This window comes from Macaca nemestrina, chromosome 1, assembly GCF_043159975.1.
Source record: "Macaca nemestrina isolate mMacNem1 chromosome 1, mMacNem.hap1, whole genome shotgun sequence".
Classification (NCBI taxonomy): Eukaryota; Metazoa; Chordata; class Mammalia; order Primates; family Cercopithecidae; genus Macaca; species Macaca nemestrina.
This window is the reverse complement of record NC_092125.1, coordinates 175789329-175808867: the sequence shown is the minus strand read 5'-3', so window position 1 is coordinate 175808867 and position 19539 is coordinate 175789329. Positions and strand designations below refer to the sequence as shown.

Here is a 19539-nt window from a genome sequence, read left to right as displayed (position 1 = left end):
CTATTGACAGCCTTGGGTACTTTACCACTCCTTACTTGATGCTTCAACCCTGTTTAGAGTTCTGTAAGGGGTACTTTCATTAAAGTATCTTCCCAGAACCATCTGAGATTAATTCTGCTTCCTAACAGGGCCCTGGTTGGCACATCCTCCCATAGATAGCATCGGGCAAGAGCTACTCTTCTCTTTCCAGTCTCATTCATGATTTGGCCCTTAGAAAACCTCTAAGTTAAATCTGAATGAGGAATCCACTTACATGTGAGGCTGTGCGAGGGAGGAAGTGTCCCTGTGATGAGCAATGCTTTGGAGAAGTGGTCTGACAACATTCACAATCTGATGATTAAACTGTGAAGTGTTTAATTTTGTACTGCATGTTGGGGCTGGTTTGGGGCTTGGCAGGGATAAGATAGAGAGACAGGGGGAGGTAAAGGAGAAAGAATTATGGGGAAAAAGTGAACTGATGGATTTTTCAGTCTTGTATCCAATTTCTGGTAGTCTTGCAGATATGATCCTCTATCTGTTTTGGTAGACAGCACAGTCAAGTGGAAAGAGAATGAATTCTCCATAAAATAGAGATTTGAGTTTAAGCCAGACTCGGTCACATCCTAGCTATTGTTCAGCTTGGGCAAGTGACAACCTTTTGGAAACTCAGTTTTTGATATCTGTATAATGGGGGATAATAAGCTTCCTTATACATTAAAGAAAAGTACATGACATTAAAGTATGTGAGAGACCCTACCACAGTGTCCCAGACAGAGGAAGAGCCCTATAAAAGGTCATTCTCTCTTCACTGATTCTGACTGATGAATACATGTCAAATGATTAAATGAATAAATCCTCTTTCAAAAAACCTTTTGATATACTTCAGTTGAGCTAAAATCTGCCTTCCTATAACTTTTACCCATTGGACTTAGCCCTGCCATCTAAAGCCAAACAGAGTAAATCAACTCACTCTACTAAATGAAAACCCTTCAAATATTCCTGTTTAATAAATTGAATAAATAGACTCCACTTTAATAAATTTGCCCTAGGCCCGTGGGCCTTTGCAAGGAAGGCCAATATAAATGAAGATGCTGTCTGCACATGAAATGCTTTGTGGGTCACGTGACTGCCACTCTGCCCCAGAGAGAGAGGGAAGAGTGTGGGGGAGGGTTATTGAAAATGAGCTGGTAGTAGTGGTCAGAAATATAAGCTTTAGTCTTCCTAAAGCAAGTCAACTTAGAACTTGTTTTTTTTAATTAAAAAAATCAGTGCTTCCTCTCCTCCCTACTGTATTTCTTCCCTCCTTTGTTCACTTATTAAAAATACATTGAATGCCTACTCTGTGCTGTTTACTCTGCTAAGCTCTTTCCATGTTGATTTCATTATTTTATTCAGTCCTTACTCTGAGGGAGACATATTACTATGTCCATTGTACCAGTGAGAAAACTTTGATTCCATGTCAATTTTTTTTCCAGGGCATCTAGAACTACAAGTAACGGAGCTGGAATTCAAAGCCAGCCAGATTTGTCCAGTGAGTTCTACTGCATAATTATATCTATGGAAGAATGGGGCAGTAAGAGAACAAAACACACACACACACACACACACACACACACACACACACACACAGAAAATATGCATTAGGTCCTGAAGAGTTTTTCCAGGCAAAGAGGAAACAGTCTGAACCATAGTGTGGAGATGCCTACTTAAGAATCTGTATGATTTGGGAAATGGTTGGAGTGAGACATGCCTGAAGCACATAGTACTTAACTAAGTCTTGTAGGAGATGGGGCTAGATAAGCAGGCTGGGACCCACATGTGAAGCACAGAAATACGATGCAGAGCTGCAGAGCTTGGGCTTTATACAGCTGCAATAAGGTGGCTCAGGGAACAGCCATCACTATTCCTCTGAGGTTTAAGACCAATTTTATTGACTTCCACGCTCAGTAGCCTGGCTGCCTACCTACCATTACACTTCTGTCACTATATAAGCTCAGGGATGATTTTTTTAGTTCTACCCAGGACTGGCTAAAAACAGACATTCAGCTTTTAAATCACAGAAGGAAAAAAAAAAACAAGAACATAACAACAACAACAAAGATAAGATAGCCTATATAGAAAAAAAAAAAAAAAAAGGAAAACAAAGGAAGCCCCAAGAAAGCATACAGAAGAAAAAGCATAAAATAAAAAGACAGGAATAAGACCAAACATATCAGTTATGACAGTAAATATAAATGGTTTAAGTTCTTCTAATAAAAAATAAAGTCTTTCAGATTGGGTTAAAAGCAAAACCCAACCATATGCTGCTTACAAAAGATAAATGGTAAAAGAAAAACGAGAGAGAAAAGGGGAATTGGTGAGAGCTAGGCAAATATTTATCAAGTATACAAAACAAACAAAAAGAAAGCAGTAATTGGGAACATTTCAAAGTAGGATTCAGGGTAAAAGCATTATATGAGACCAAGAAGGTTATTTTTATATTGATAGAAACAATAAGAAATGAGCTGTTACCTAATGTCAAAATATATTAAGAAAAACTCTTAGAAATGTAAAGAGATCATGATAGAAATAACCTTCTTGATATTGAATTAACAATGAAAAGACAAAAATAGAATACTATTATTAGTAAGTTATGTATATATCTTTAAAAATTACTAAAAGCCATATTGAGTGCTTACAATGTTCCAGGCATTGTTCTAACTATTTACTATTGCCTCATTTAATGTTGGAGAAAGGCTATTATGAGGTAGGAGATTATTATCCCTGTATTAAAGATAAGAAAACTGAAGAACAAAGAGGCTAACTAATTTTCCTGAGATTTTAACACAGTTGCACTATCACTATAAGAGTAAGCCTGGTTTGAAACTAACGCAGGGATCCCCAGAGCCTGCCCCTTTCAACTATTATGTTAAACAACCTTAAAGAAAGAACGCATATCCTTTCAAGATATGCGTTCTAAAACATTGACAATCCAAAGTGATCATATAGGATAAAAGAAAACTTCAAAAGAACCAGAACAGACAAAAGGTATAGTCTGTAAGATCTGAACACAATGTAATAAATCTAGACACTAATGATACCTAAATCTAACCAAGATAGCACACTCATGCACACTCATGCACATACACCATGTAAACCAATCATAAAAATGCTACACTACAATGCTAAATCAAATATATGAAAACCTATTTTATCCTTTATTTAAAGAATTATCATGATCAACTGGGATTTATCCTGGACTACACAGGTAAATATAGTAATATAATATAATACTTGTCGTAACTCAAAGGAGAAAACCACTTGGACATCTTGATGGATCACTTCTACTGAGTCACAGCCTTGTGAAGTTGGGGACAGGGATGGTTGTGTTAAGAAGAGGTCTAGGCCAGACAGAAGTAGTTGTTATATACCAGGAGCAATGACTCAAACACAAGCAATGATGCAGAAGTGATCAGGAGTGTCCAAGCCAAAACAGGAGCAAAATAACCTAAGGTTGAAGAAACCTAAGTTGATTCTGAACTGCCCCAAATCCAGGTTAGTCTAGAGCTGGAGCTGAAGCTGCATGTGGTGGTCATGGGCAGGAGGGTGGTATGTGAGTGTTTAGTAATGGGGAGCAGCTATATGATTCCTATTTTTCAAAGGGGGTGCTGATGAAATTAGACACTTAACGGGGCCTGGAATTCCCATCACTCCAGGATATAATCCTCACATCTGAAAGAAGAAAATGCTACATCAAGATTAAAGGTCATGTCGTAAGATATTTGTGGAAAGGTAAATATTATTTCAACGGAATCTTTAAAACAGAGCTTCTGTTTCTGTAATATTCCAAGTTTGGGCTGCTGTTCTCTTGAATATGTGCCTCTCTTGCAGCTAAAACTTGGGATAGGATGCTTGAGATAGGGGAATTTACATTTCTCCAAGGTGTTCATTCTCTGAAATACCAGCCCTGGAGCACTACATCCCCAGGAAAGTTTATAAAAGGTCAGCAGAAACACCAGACGGGCCAGAGTAGCACTGAGTCAGGTATGAGGTCCTCACTGCTACACCAAATGCATGAAGAAGGCGCTGCTCCGTCTGCTCCTTGGCCTCTATCTCTGCCTGCCTTTCTTATTCTCCATCTGGACCTTTCAGCCTCTCCTTATTGCCCGCAGTAACTCCACACCAAGACCCTTGTAAATGAAAATACAAACCAGGAAGTGCAAAATCTAACAAAATAAAGCAAAGAGACAGGCCAATGTCTAAGGAAGGCTCTCCAGTCCTTGAGAATTTCAGAATTTCAGATCTAATAGGATCTGGAAGTTGAAGGCATGATTCACAGAGTCTCAGGATGCAGGAGGCAAGCAGAATTTGAGAAACTTTCTCACTTTTAGAAAAGAAATGATCTTCTCTAGGGACAGGGCTTGAGGCGTTAAGGAGCAGGTTGAGACCCAGGTTAGTGGACTTCCTAGCCCAGCACGTGCAGCATTTTTAAAACCATGTTTATCTTTCCCAGTTAAAAATAATATATCCTTTGTGTACAGTCTGAAAAATCCCAACAATGCCCAGAATTAACACCTGGACACATTTTGGCTTTTTTCCTGACAGTAATTTCTTTTCCCTTTGTATAGATATGTGCATGTATGTGTATGCACACATTATAAAAATGAAATGGAGGCCGGGTACGGCCTGTAATCCCAGCACTTTGGGAGGCCGAGGTGGGCGGATCATGAGGTCAAGAGATCAAGACCATTCTGGCCAACATGGTGAAACCCGTCTCTACTAAAAGTACAAAAATTAGCTGGGCGTGGTGGTGCTCGCCTGTAGTCCCAGCTACTCGGGAGGCTGAGGCAGGAGAATTGCTTGAACCCCGAACCCCGGAGGCAGAGGTTGCAGTGAACCAAGATTGCACCACTGCACTCTAGCCTGGCAACAGAGCGAGACTCCATCTCAAAAAAAAGAAAAAAATATGAAATAGAAAGCATAATTCAAATTTTGTATCCTGGTTTATTCTTATCATTAGTCCATTATCACAGATGTGCAAGGGAGAGATTTTATGTGGGAAGTGAGCCTCAATAGTCCTGCTAAGAGATACAGACAGCAAGGTTGACATTGGACTCAACAGCTAGGTCTCTGTTGACATAGGTGGGGACACCTGGCTTGCACAGGAGAAAATGGGAGGGGAGGAAGTGGAGACAGCACCTCTGGACAGAAACTCAAGAAGCTGCTCTGAAGAGGAGAGAACCAGGACAGATGGGCTGAGGGTCTTACAGCAGAAAGCTTTAATGGAAAGAATGTAGGCTTGGAACAAAGCCTTGCGATTTGCACCTCAGCTCAACCATTTACAAATCCTAGGACCGCACACAAACATAAGGTAAGGATTAATCAGTACCAAAGTGGCTTAGTGCCTTTCTGCCTTCACATTAGATTTGATCTGTACTCTGACCAGTAAAGAACGCGAGGCTCAGAGATGCAAAGCATCTCTGACAGGACATGCTGTAAAAAGGAGCAGAGGTGAGATTTAACTTCAGGATTGCCTAACTTCAGATAATGTAGTTTTGTTTGCTTTTCTTTAACTGAGAAAATGAAACCATTTATTATATAACTCGATAGCTTACATAATTAGTGCCTAAGAAATAAAAGACAAGACACATCTCATAGGGGAAATCCTTTACTCCTGACCGTTAGTCTCTGTGGCTCCTCCTCATGTCCTGTGGAGCGGCCTGTGGGCTCTGGAGGGGGCCCCATGGCCTGACCTGCAAGTGCCGGGCTGGACCCCGTCCATCTTATGTGACGGCACATTCAATGTGATACACTCTGACACTCAGATGCCTGCTTCCCCTTCCGTATCTCACATAATCTTGCCTTCCAACATCATTTTTTTCCCATTTGACTGGGTGGTCTGACCTAGAACAGCTGTGCGTGACATGAAATTTAAGCATTCCTCTTTCAACTCTCTGATAAGAATCTTTCCCCTTTAATAATGCTCCCAGTGGCTCCTTGCCCATTCCTTTTCATGTCTGCTAGGTGCTTTTAAGTTTAGTTTTCCTTCCACCCCCTGCAAGCCCCCCAAAGCTTAGCTTCAGAGACAAGGCTCTCTCAAGACCCACACAATTCCAACATTCAGTTAAGCTAATTAATTTCAGGTTGCCATCAATATATTTCTTAATTATGGTTTAAACATAGGTAAAACCTAGAATTGTTCATCAACAGCCCTTGGACTCAGCTGAATGCTAGCATCTACCATTAAGAATTCCCATGGGTCAAATCGAGGTTCTGACAATAGTTAGAGAGACCACATGTGTATTTGCATAGGATTTGCATATATCTACATAGGTTAGTCTCTTTGCAGTAGATTTCCAATTAAAATGTTATTATTTTGGCCTTGAAGATGTTGTTTCCTGATTCTTAGTCTCTAGTACCATTAGCAACACCTGTTCACTTTGACGTTGATTTCTGCCTAGAGGACAATAGGACAATGAAGACAAAGGACACAAACCAGCAGTGAAAGCCCCAAATACTAGAGCACACCTCTGAGGTGGGCTGATTCTACCAGTTGGGAGGTTCTGTCTGGCGGAGAGAAGACCTCAGGCTATCTGAGGAGTATTGGCATAGCTGCAGGACTGCTGAGCAGAGGAGTACTGGGATTGTACTGGATGGCTGGGCGGGTCTCCATATCTCCTTCCCTACTCCCCTCTGCCCTTGCTCCTGGAAGAAGCATTTCTATTCTTCCTATGTGACATTTTGCCTGAAAAAAATAGATATTAGAAGAGTCTTTCTGAAGATCTGGGCATTTCATTCTCTGACTTCTGATGTTCTCCCAGTGCTAGTGGTGTGAAAGCTCCAATCCCTCATGACATGCAAGTTCCTTCATGATAGTAGCTTATGTTTCTCTGGTTGTATCTCTTGATTTCACTTTGCATCCTAGGTTCCTGCTCCCTTTGGCCATCAGAATGCATTCTGCACTGTCATTCACAAATGGCTAACTCCTGTGCTGAGGAGTCTTTCCTAATTGCCTCTCTCCACCTCTTTGTTCCCTTGGGGCTCAGAACACAATACCACAAAGCATAGTGCCTTTGCATGCTGAGCACTTCAAACTGAAGGAGACTGAGGGGGTCTCAGGCACAAGGTCCTTCTGACCTTCCCTGGCCCTCCTGTCTCTTCCTCTTCTTTCTCCCCTGAGCTGGGTCATATAAATTAGAATTTATCTCCCAAAGCATAAAACCTAGAAGGGTCATTCCCTGACCTTTTCCCTTTTCACCTGAAGACCCTCATATGATAGGTGTCCTGCCTTTTTCCCCAGGGGAAAGGAATGCCACACAGAGAGGCCAAGAAGAACCTGGACAGTTAGGCCTTGCTTGGTTCTCCCTCAGTTTGTTACTATTTTTCATACCATTCTTTGTTCAGGCACATTTTCACATGACTGTCTATTCTTCATAGCACCTAAGTATAAAAGTACAAAAGCTTTCCTACATTCCAAATACTCATCTGTATTTCCACAGCTCCACATATTTCCCACCTCCCTCTGCTGGGAAAATTCAGGAGGAATCCCAGGAGCTCTGGGATGCAGAGAGAACCATCCGTGGTGAATGCCCACATCACCACTGGCAGAAGAACAGAGATTCTCAACTATGAACCTCACTTCTCCCCTCCTCATCACCCCACATCTCACCACTGCCATCTTGCTTGAGACCCTCAGGAATAATGTCACACACTCACTGATAAGCCCAGGAATCCAGGCCAACCCGCAGTCCTAGATTTTAATCACTACGTGGCTCTATGGGCAATAAGGTAACCCAACCTCTCCTCCTGCCCCAGCATCTGTCCCTGCTTTATGTTTCTCATGTACATTTATTATTATCTGTCACACTTACACTTATTATTTATTTATTTTTCTATCAGTCTATCTCCCTCCTGCAGAATGGAATCTCTATGAGGGCAAAGAATGCTGACTGTTTTGTTCGTGACAGCAGTATCCTCAGGACCTAGAAAAGTGATGGACACATAGTTTGTGCTCAATAGATATCTGTTGAATGAGTGAATTCTAATATTTTTTACACTACACTAAGTGTGATAATTAACTGCTGGAGGGCTGGGATCACAGTTTATTCTTTTTTGTCAAATATAGTTAAAAATGTATAATTAATTATAATGTATTTGTCACATAGGGTTAAAAATAACATGTAATTAATTACAATCTCTTTCTTCCCACCCATTCTAAGAAGGGCAGGCCACCAGGAAGAACTTTTGTGTGGTTAGGATGATGCTCTAAGTAGAAGGTTAGAAAAGGGTTATTAGACCAAAATACATAGGAAAGGGCTTGGGGCTATCTTTAAAAAAAAAAAAATTATGGAAAACAGTATGGCGATTCCTCAAGGATCTAGAACTAGAAGTACCATATGACCCAGCCATCCTATTACTGGGGATATACCCAAAGGATTATAAATCATGCTGCTATAAAGACACATGCACACAATAGCAAAGACTTGGAATCAACCCAAATGTCCATCAGCGACAGACTGGATTAAGAAAATGTGGCACATATACACCATGGAATACTATGCAGCCATAAAAAAGGATGAGTTTGTGTCCTTTGTAGGGACATGGATGCAGCTGGAAACCATCATTCTTAGCAAACTATCACAAGAACAGAAAACCAAACACCGCATGTTCTCACTCATAGGTGGGAACGGAACAATGAGATCACTTGGACTCGGGAAGGGGAACATCACACACCGGGGCCTATCATGGGGAGGGGGGAGGGGGGAGGGATTGCATTGGGAGTTATACCTGATGTAAAAGACGAGTTGATGGGTGCTGACGAGTTGATGGGTGCAGCACAGCAACATGGCACAAGTATACATATGTAACAAACCTGCACGTTATGCACATGTACCCTAGAACTTAAAGTATAATAATAATAAAAAATAAAAAAATTAAAAAATAAAAAATAAAAAGAAAGAGAAAAAAAAAAAGAAGTCATTTGGGAGGAAAATGAACAGGGAAAGAAAGGTAGAGAACCAGGTGGCTAACAGGAGGAGGTAGTTAGCTAAGTTGGTGATGTACTGAACAGGTCCAAGAGGCTTAATACTTGGAAAACCATTTTAAGAAATTCTTGCTGTATATTTTGTGATGTGATTCTCCCTTTCCTCAAGAAAACCTTCAGTATAAATCTACACTGACCTTCAGTGGGTGACACCATAAGAAGAAATGCATTTAAAATGAAAAAGAAAGGTATATGCTAAGAGTGAAGCTTCAGGCAGGACCCAGAATTGATGCTCAACATGTGTTTAAAATGAATGAATGAATAAATGAATTAATGAATAAGTGAACTATAATCAATGGATCAATTTTGTCTCAATATGAAATATTTCTTAAAGTTCCAAATTGTCCAGAACTAGAATGAGTTCCCTTTACTGATTTTTTTTCCCAAGAAGCAACAAGATAATAATCTCATCAAAAACCCTGTAGAAAAAAAAAAATGTCTGCAATAGGAATGGCATTGGGCCAGATTAATGGTACCCAGACTGTGTTACAAGAGGTGAGAAGGTGATGGTTGTCACATTTCAAAGGTTATTTTCTGGGTTGAGGGAGGGCCCAGCACACAGGCTTCTGAGACCTCCCCATCTGTTTTTACCAGAGCAGCTCTGTTTTTGCTTGTATTACACATTTATTCATTCATTATTTCATTTATTTATTCATTAATCATTCAACACATATATAGAGTAAATATTAAATGCCTCTGTGCTGCATATACTGCACTGTTTCTACAAAAATAGACTGTTCTTTTGAAATAGTTTTTAAGTTAAAAAAATTCAAATGATACTGGAACTCTTGAGACTTTAAGACTGTGACACTTCCACAAACCGAGTAAATAATTATTACTCCGTGTACTACTGTGTCTAAAAATTAAGGGTAATTACACTTTCTTGACTTTTTTCTTTTCATTGTAGCTCAGATCAATAAATACTACAGCCCTGCTAAAACAGAAAAACAGTACATTTCAGAATGTATGAGTATAAGAAGAGGAATGGATATCTTCAAGGTCTCATTACTGGGCCTATGTGTCTGTTTCTGCAAAAAGGGGGAGTATGAATGTCACCATTGTAAGAGGAAGAGCCCAACATGGGAAGGGGGCGAGACTTGCATTCATCAAGTCTCTGAGCAACACACTCTTTGAATGATCCTTCATTCTAATCTTCATAACAACCCCAAGGAAGATCGTTTACAGATGATAAAACAGAGGGTCCTAGACAGTAAGCAATTTGTCCAAGATCATGAACATGATAATCCTGGATTTGAACCCAAGTCTCTGCTGTCAATGCCCTTCGTTTTCCACCACACTGGGAACAGTCAGATGTTTGCAAGCTGGTGGTCTAGTTGCTTCTCAATCTCTAATATGCAGACTCAACTTGGCACAGGAGTGAATGTGCTGAGCTCCATTAATGGGTGAGAGCAGAAGATTTATGTGTTGGGAGATCTGGGGAAGATTGGATAGGGCAGTTATGATGCCAGAGACAGGGAATTTAAAATAAGGACACCCTGAAAAGGGCCTTTTATGTGACTTCTTCATGTGGGTTAATTCTGCTTGAACGCTTGGATACAAATCTCCAAAGACAAAGTAAATGAAAGAAAAACTAATAACTTATCAACTCATTGTAAAATGAAATGGTCACTACATTTTCCGTAGTTTTTCTTTTTTTTCTTTTTAACTCACAGGAATAAATATCCTGGCCTTGCTAACACAGAAGGACAGTGTATTTCAGAATGAATGAGCTTGAGAAAAGGAACAGCAGGAGACTAGATTTTGATTAATTACTCACCTGAAAGAAAGAAGGCTGTGAGGACATCTATGAGTGCACAGCACCTTCTGCAGAGCTGGGGGAGGTTGAGGGGGTATGGGGTGGGGTGCAGTGAGGTAGTGGTAGCAAGAAGTAACCAATTCTCAAACTCAACACTTGATACTTGGTGTTTTCCAAATATGATCTTATTTAATCCTCATTCATTCATTTACTCATTCAAAAAATACTTGTTGAGTGCCCACCCTAGGCCATATCCCCGAGGACATAGAAGTGAACAAAGCTGACAACATCCCTGCCCCCATGGAGCTGGCATTCTAGGTGAGGGTCATTTCATAAACCAATTAATAAACAACTCTTATAATGGATGGCAAAGAGAGATGTGATGAAGAGTACTAAGGAAGGTGAGTTTGTAGAACACAGTGATGGTGCTACTTCAGGTTGGGGTATTAAAAAAGGGGTCTTTGATATAGGGACATAGCGACAGAGACTGAAATGAAATGAAGGGTGGGCCATACAACTACCTGGAGGCAAAGCAACGGAGGAAGAGGGAAAAGGTCTTCACATCTGAGGCAGCACATTCGAAGATGAATAAGGAAATCAGTAGCTCAGTGCGAACAAGAAGAAAAGTGGTAGGTGGAGGCCAGACTCTGATGGTCTTATAGGGCCTGCACAGCACTTTGGGTTCTAAGCACAATATGGAGACCACAGGAGGTCGAGAAGGGGAGTGACATGATCTGACTTTAGTTTGAAATTATTACTTTGACTGCTCTGGAGACGACCAACTGCAGGTTGACAAGGATGGATGCATAGAGACCTAGGAGGCTGCTGAAAAGGTCCCAGGAGGCAAGATGCTAGCTTGGATGAGAGTAGATGGGATGTGAGGAGGGAAGAATCAGAATATATTCTAATGATAGAGTTGGGAGGATTTGCTGTCAGGTAAATATACGATGTGAAAGAAAGATAGGAGTAGAGAATAATTACCAAGACTTGGGTCTGAGCTGCTACTGCCTGGGACTCATCAGCAGAGAGGTGGTATCCAGAGCCCCGGGACTGGCTGAAGCCCCTGGAGAGCAAGTGTAGCTAGAGAAGAGAAGAAGCTGGAGGATTGCTTCACAAGAGTCTGAGGACGTGAGTAAGATCATGCCCACCTTACAGATTAAGAAAGGTAGCCTCAGAGAAGTAGGATGCTTCTTTTAGCCACTGTACCTCTATTAGAGCCCTTACCATGATGGGCTACAATCCTTGTATAGATCTGCTATTCAAGGACAACAAGTGTGCTGCACACAGCTTTTTATTTCTAGCATCGAGCAACTGCAAATAAAACTAGTTACTGTACATATGAAAAGTTTACATACAAAAAGTGATGATTGGGCCAGGCATGGTGGCTCACACCTGTAATCCCAGCACTTTGGGAGGCCGAGGCAAGCAGGTCACCATAGGTCAGGAGTTTGAGACCAGCCTGGTCAACATGATGAAACTATATCTCTACTAAAAATACAAAAATTACAGGGGTGGTGCACACCTGTAATCCCAGCTACATGGGAGGCTGAGGCATGAGAATCACTTGAACCTGGGAGGTAGAGGCTGCAGTGAGCTGAAATTGAGCCACTGCACTCCAGCCTGGGCAGCAGAGTGAGCCTCCATATCTAAATAAATAAATAAATAAATAAACAAATAAATAAATAAATAAAGATTATACTTCTAACAGAAGGGTCTCAATGGGGATGTGTTCAACAGATGGCCGGACCTATGGGGATGTGAATGATACACTCAAGGTCTGAAATTATTGGCACCTAGAAAAGAGCCTGGCACACATAAGATGCGTAATAAGTACATTTTCACTGATTAAAAGGATGCCACCATGATGATCATGACCTGTGCAGATATCTGATGAGACTCCCACTCAGCTGAAACCCAAGCATCTTTGGAAAGTGTTCACTGGTATTGCTAGTGGTGTCTCTCAGAAATGAGAAGATGCAATGAAGGGCTTTGTTTAAGCCAAAGAAAGAAGTTGGTAAGAGTATAGAAGAAGTGAGACACTTGGAAGTAAAGTAACTATGTGATACGGCAGTTTGAAATAATTTGAGAGAAACAAAAAAGACAAATGGGCATTGTTAGACAAGGAAAAACTCACTTCCCAAAGTTCTGAGAAAAAGTGCTAGGTTGATTTTTAATATGGCAAAAGAGGATTAACCATCAAAAGTGAAAGGAAGTAATCTCTGAATGACTAAATGACACAGGCATCTGGAGATGATTCTGAAGACAATGTACATGTATGAAGAATAATAGAGTGAGTAGAGATGATGGTAATGATGATGATGATGATGATGGGGATGCGGATGATAGCTAAGACTTACAAAGAACTTTCTGTGTGCCAGGCCCTGCTATAGATACTTTACATGTAAGAACTCATTTTATCCTTGTAACAACTTTATGAGACAGGTACTATTATTACCTCTATTTTACAGATGATGAATCTGAGCTATACACAGTAAGCAGTTTGTCAATGGTCACACAGTTAGAAAGTTGCCACAAGTGGAAAATATAAGATGGATATAGGCAGGAGTTATCCATTCAACCATCTACCATTTACTAAGTACTAGCTGTGCATCAGGTACTGTGTTAGAGGTTAGGCTTAGGCTTTATAGAGAAGTGTTTAAGATGTGACAAAGTGAAGATTGTAGTCAAAATGTAAGTATTTTTAAAGTATTGCAGTTTTATCAGTACGGAATCATAGAATGTTCATGCCAAAAACAAAAATAAAAAAAGACCTTAGAAGTGATCTGGTTCAAGGTTTTTATTTTTAAAATTAAAAAAGAAAAAAAAAAAAAAAACCCTGAAGCCTAGAGAGGGGAAGTGACTCACTCATTGACACACAGCTAATAGTGACAGAACCAGATCAAGATCCTAAGTCTATTAACTCTTAATTATGTTACTTTTCAAAAACCAGGCAGGCCACCGAAACATACTGTATTACTCAGGAGTTGAACCTGAGTTCCTTCTGTGGAAGTGTCAAGCTCTACCACTGACTCACCCATTTGATTCTAGTTGGCAATTATTTCACTTGGAAGAGTATTATTTTTTTAGAATCTAAGAGAACCTTAGTAATTATCTGTTCACCATTGTTATTTAAACTATCGGGAGATTACGGCTCCATATGATAAAACAAAATGCCCTAGCTTTCTTGGTAGGTTAAAGAATGTCCATTACCATCATGAATTCAACACCTTCCTGCTTTAATGGCAGGGAAAAGACAACTGTTTGTACAGATGAGCTGCGCCACTTTCTTAGAGCCAGCTTGTTGCAAAGTAAGGCATCCATATGCAGTATTGTTCTTAGTCTGCTCTGTGATTTCCCTGAACTCTGTGATATAAAGAGATGATAATTAGTACTCAGATTTAACAGGAAAAAAAGGCGTTCTCACTGATATTAATAACAGACACAGAACTCCACCTCCTAACTCTGCCAGGCCAGGTGCTTGTTAGGGGGTGGCTGTGGGAGCCAGCACAGTCAGCAAGCAGGGAAATATCCCCTACCACAGGTCTGGCTGACAACTGACTGAATTCATTTCAAACTTTCTCTCTTTGCTTCTAGCAACTCCTTCAAATTGGGCTCCCTGAGGTAAGAAGTCAGTGAGACAATGGCCAAAAGGCATTCTAGATGTGCTGAGATTTTACCTGATTACAAAGAAACTGAAGTTGGGGAAACAGTTCACTCCACTAACCTGAGGGGTACTTAGTCACATGGGCAACTCTTCAGGGAAATCCCACTCTCTGACATTCCAGAGTTGCGATTCCAAGTGTGGAATGCAGACTTGCCATTGGTCAGAACCCTGTGCCCGGAGCATCCCGGCCTCTCCTCTTGCTAACAACCTATTTTCCATCAGGCACTTCTGCAGGGGGTTGTCATTTGAGTCCTGAAGGAAAAAGCCACGGCCTGTATAAACAAAGGCATGAGGACGGAACTTCCCTAAGCGGCCAAGATGGCTGTTCTGGTTTGTACCTTTCAGCCGGGGCTGCAAAACCTAAACCTATTTCCTAACCTAGACCCCAAATTATTTGTCTCCATCAATCTGCCTGCTGACTCGTTTCTCATCTCCCTGCCTCTTGACCTTTTGCATTTACTTCCTATTAGTGATTCGTATTTGCTGCTCAGACCAAACCTTTGGAACCTTTCCTCTTGTTTGGGCTCTGTATCCCTCTGACTATATATGTTATTATTATTGCTCTTATTAATATTTTATTTAATATATATCTTATATTGTAGATAGTTTATGTGCCAGATGCCTTAATAGGCACTTTATATTCACCAAAACCCCCATCCTTTCAAGAACCTTGCAAAAATAAATCGTAATATGCCCATCTTACAGATGAAAAGGCTGAGGCTTAAGAAGTCCTCAGAGCCAGAAAGTGGTAGACCAGGAGGACTTGAACCTATCTTTACTTCACTTCAAAATCTGAGAACTTTGTGCACTGCTGTCTAATTCTCATTCATCCTTTAGGTGGTTCTGCCCCTTAATTTTTCCAGACTAACTAGTTTAACTACATCCCCTGAAACCCTTTCATCTTTCCTGATAATGGGCTCTCTTGGTATCTGAGATGGAATACATTTCCTGAAATCAACAGACAGATGGAAGTGAAAAAGATAAGGGAGTGAGGAACACATGGACTTCAGTGTATTTCAAATATCTCTTGCACCGATATGAATACCAGGACTATACCTGGATGAAGGTAAAAGCTATTATGAGACAAAGACCTCTAGTAAGTCTCCCAGTGTTGCTAACTTCCTCTCAAGTGAAAATACTACCAGCAATAGACTTAGGTCACCTCTTGCATTTGTATTCTGATCTTCAGAGCTTTTTCATATCCCTAATTTCATGTGGGCTCCTGAACAACACTTATTATTGTCCCCATGGTATAGATGAGGAAAATAAACCAAAGAGAGGTTAAGAGACTTCCTTAAGGACACAGTGAATTACTAATATAGGATATGGGTAACTGGATCCTGGTCCTTTGGATGCTTGGGTTTGTGTCTTTCACAAATGTAACACATAGAAAAAAATTGTATTTTCAAGGGAACTAACATTTGTTGAATGCCTACTTAATATGAAAGATTATTCTTTCCATCATGTATTACATTTGAGACACTCGTATGAAGTAAGTGCTATTATTGTTCTCCATTTTCTAGGTTAGGAAATTGAGGCTTGAAGAGTTATGTAACTTGCCCAAGATCACAGTAGTCACTGAGAGTCAAGACTGCATAAGGGTGTGCCTGACTCCAAAGCCATTCTCTTAAGGCTCCCTCATGGCATGCTTTTAGTCTCCACTGTGTCCAAGATGCTTAAGGAATTCCACACAGTGTTTGGAACACAAGGATGAATCCTGATGGCTCCCGCTGGTTGCTAGGTAACGTCTGTTTGGTACAATCTGGTTCACATCATAATGGTTCTTTTGCCAACAGGAGCTGGTAATCAGGATGGCAGTGAGGCAGACACTTGCTTGCAGAAGAACAGGCCTAGGTTTTTAAGAAGCCACAAAAGTATCTTTGGATGATTAGGATCTAAGGGGCCAACAGCTTTGCAATAACAGCATAAATATTGTGGGCTGGATGGACAGGCACCAAATGGGGACATTCCATCCTGCTGTGTGATGAGAAAGCTGCCACTTTTGAGGCCTTCCAAAACAAATAAACACTCCGTATGCCAGAAGGAAAAGCCCAGGGAAGACCTATTCCAACTGGAGATGGTGAATGTCATTTCTTCAAGAAGCTGAGATCCAGCTGGTAGTGCCAGGTGGAGAGTGAGTTGGGTAGCTGACCTCAGGCATGGCAGCCTTGGTTTTTGGCCACTTCACGGGGTGACCTGTTGAGCCAACAGCAGTGGAATTCTGCAGCTGTGGACCAAGACCTAAATACTCATTCCCACTGACTCAGAGACACGCTATAGCCGAGGGTGGGGCAGGTGAGAGAATATAGAGACACAGGTGTTGGAGAAAAGTTTGTTTCAGCAACACTTGCCCATAGCTATGAGTAAGCAGGGGCTCACTGGCCACAGGGCACCTGGGCTGTAAGCATGGACTTTACTCAGACAGACCTTGTCTTAGTTTATGGTACTTTCTTGCTTGCTATAACAAAGTACCATAAACTGGATGGCTTACATACAAGAGAAATGTATTTCTTACAATTCAGGAGGCTGGAAGCCTGAGATCAGGGTGCTAGCATGGTCAGATTCTGATAAGGGCCCCCTTCTGGGTTACGCATTGCAGCTAGCTGTCTAGCCTTTTCTTACAAGGGTGCTAATCCCAGTCATGAGGGCTCCACCCTCATGACCTAATTACCTGGCAAAGGCCCCGCCTCTAAATACCATTATGCTGGGATTAAGATTTAAACATATGAATTCTACAAGGACAGAAACATTCAATCCATTGCCAACCTGCATTCAAGGCCCTCCTTTTCCAGGCCATGTACTATTAGGGAAGGTATCTAATACCTCTGAGCTCATTTTTCTAATCTATTAAATAGAACTAATATTTACCTCTACCTCAAAGGGTTGTTATGATTAAATAATAGAATAGTTTTTAAGTACTTCACACAATATTATATCATCAATAATTACTAGTATTATATATAACATATCATAGGATATACGTATCATATGATATTTTATAATATGTATTATATATAATATAATATATAATATGTATTAAATATGAAGATATGCTATTGTCATTATTATCTCCTACCAAGAACCAAACCATTTTTAGGAATAGGAGACACACGAGAAGTCCAGTATTTCTCGCAAGGTAGCAATAATCTCTTCTATAACCTGCTCACATGGTTATGTTTTCTCTACTTAAATGCTCCTAGTGATGGGAAGCTCAGCAGCTTCTATGGGTACCTATTTTATTTCATTAACTGGACTACAATGGAAAATAATTCACTAAATTCAAACGATCGGAATCTTTAAGATTTCTACCCTTTGGTCTCACTTCTGTTCCCTAAGATTACAGAATAAAAGCAAGCTAATACTTACTGAAATAGTACTGTATGCTAAGCATGGGTCTGGGTAATTTATTCACTATTATTCATTCTGACAGCCTCATGAAATAGATAGTATTATCTTGATTTTGCAGACTGGTAAATTGACGAAACAGTCACCTTTCATGTGCGTGGCTATGAAGTATTTCAAGTTAGAGCTTTTCTCATCATTGAACTGAAATTACATAACATTTTCAATGTTCTTGTTCTTGTTTCTAGGAATATGAAGGGAGAATGAAACAAAACTGCTCCGCTCAGGGGACTAGGAAAGGAAATTGAAAAGGTGAGGCACAGTCTGGAAGAAAATATTTGAAATAGATTTATCTGACAAAGAACTTCTTTCTGGATTATCAAAATATTTTTAGATATTCTTACAACTCTAAAATAAGATAACTCCTTAAAAATGTGAATTCTACCAAAGGAGAGATAAAAATGACAAATACATTCAAAGATGCTGAAAATCACTTATTTATTATTAGGAAGTTACAAGCTAAAGCATAATGAGATACCACTACAACCTACTAAACTGACTAAAATTAATCAGACTAACCAGGTGTTGGCAAGAAACAGGGACACTGAGACTCTCACACTGCTGGAAGGAGTGTAAAATGCTAAAACTTCTTTGGAAATGAGTTCAGTAACTTTGTAAAAAGTTAAAAATAGACCTATCATGCAAACCAACAATCCCACTTCCAGGTATTTATCCAAGGAAAATTACAATATATGCCCACACAAAGACTTGTGCACAAATGACCGTAGCAGCTTTGTGGTAATTGCTAAAACCTAGAAAATTTCCAAGTGTCCAACAGGTGAGTGGACAAACTCACTATAGTATATCCATACAATTAAGTACTAAATAGGAATGAAAAGGAACTATTAATACATTTGACAATGTGGATATAAATCATAATGACTATGCTGAGAGAAAGAACCCAAATATTTTATACTGTATGATTCAATTTCTATAAAGTGTTAGAAAATGAAAACTAACTGGAGTGGCAGAAAGTAAACCAGTGGTTGCCTGGGTATGGGGGTTGTATGTGTATGGGGGATGTATAAGGAGGGTTAGATTATAAAGGAACATAAGAAAACTTTGGGCTATGATGGATATATGTATTATTTTAAATGTAGTGATGGTTTCACAGGTGCATACATGTATCAAGACTCATCGAATTATATACTTCAAATATATACAGTTTATTATACATCAAATATATCCCAACAGAACTTAAAAATCTTGGTGGAAACGTGATCATATAGCAAGATGGCCCTGTAGTCCAGTCAAGTTTACTGAGCAATAATTCTAATCTGTAGGCTTTGACAACTTGGGTGGTGTGAAAGTGTGTGTGTTCTACAGTGTTGGTGATGAATGCCACAGGGAATGGCTGGGCACTGAGGCCAGGGCCCATCACCCACTCTGGGAAGGCTACAGATCTCCTGTCTCAGGAACAGAGGTGTTATGGAAGCGTATTAGAAACAAGAGATCTTGGAGGTGGAGTGGGTTGCATTTAAAGAGGAGAAAAAGAATAAAATTTGCACACAAGTTTTGGATTGATGAATGATCCACTAGGGCATCACCAAAGAAAAAGAAACAGTAAGAACTGAAGTTACTATAGGACCTGGAACATAGCTCACATGTTATACAATCATCATTTATTCCTTTATTCACTCATCAAATGTATATTGGTCTCCTACTTTATACCAGACACTATTCTAGATGCCAGAGATACAGCTCTGAACAAGAGAT

General features: G+C 40.2%; 1 protein-coding gene and 1 long non-coding RNA gene across 14 annotated transcripts in view; one reads left to right on the top strand and one right to left on the bottom strand.

Moving 5' to 3' along the window:
- Positions 1-19539, bottom strand: part of LOC105495139 (DAB adaptor protein 1) — a 1257833-nt gene that overhangs the window by 843402 nt on the left and 394892 nt on the right. The window lies entirely within an intron of this gene.
- LOC105495137 (uncharacterized) overlaps positions 16210-19539 on the top strand; it is a 55468-nt gene continuing 52138 nt past the window's right edge. For 3 of the 4 annotated variants that reach the window (XR_011620382.1, XR_011620384.1, XR_011620381.1), the window contains exons 1-2: positions 16579-16716; positions 18012-18075. This is a non-coding gene — a long non-coding RNA (uncharacterized lncRNA). Of the gene's footprint in view, positions 16502-16578; positions 16717-18011; positions 18076-19539 lie in introns of those variants that run through there. The other variant, XR_011620383.1, reaches the window with a different exon arrangement.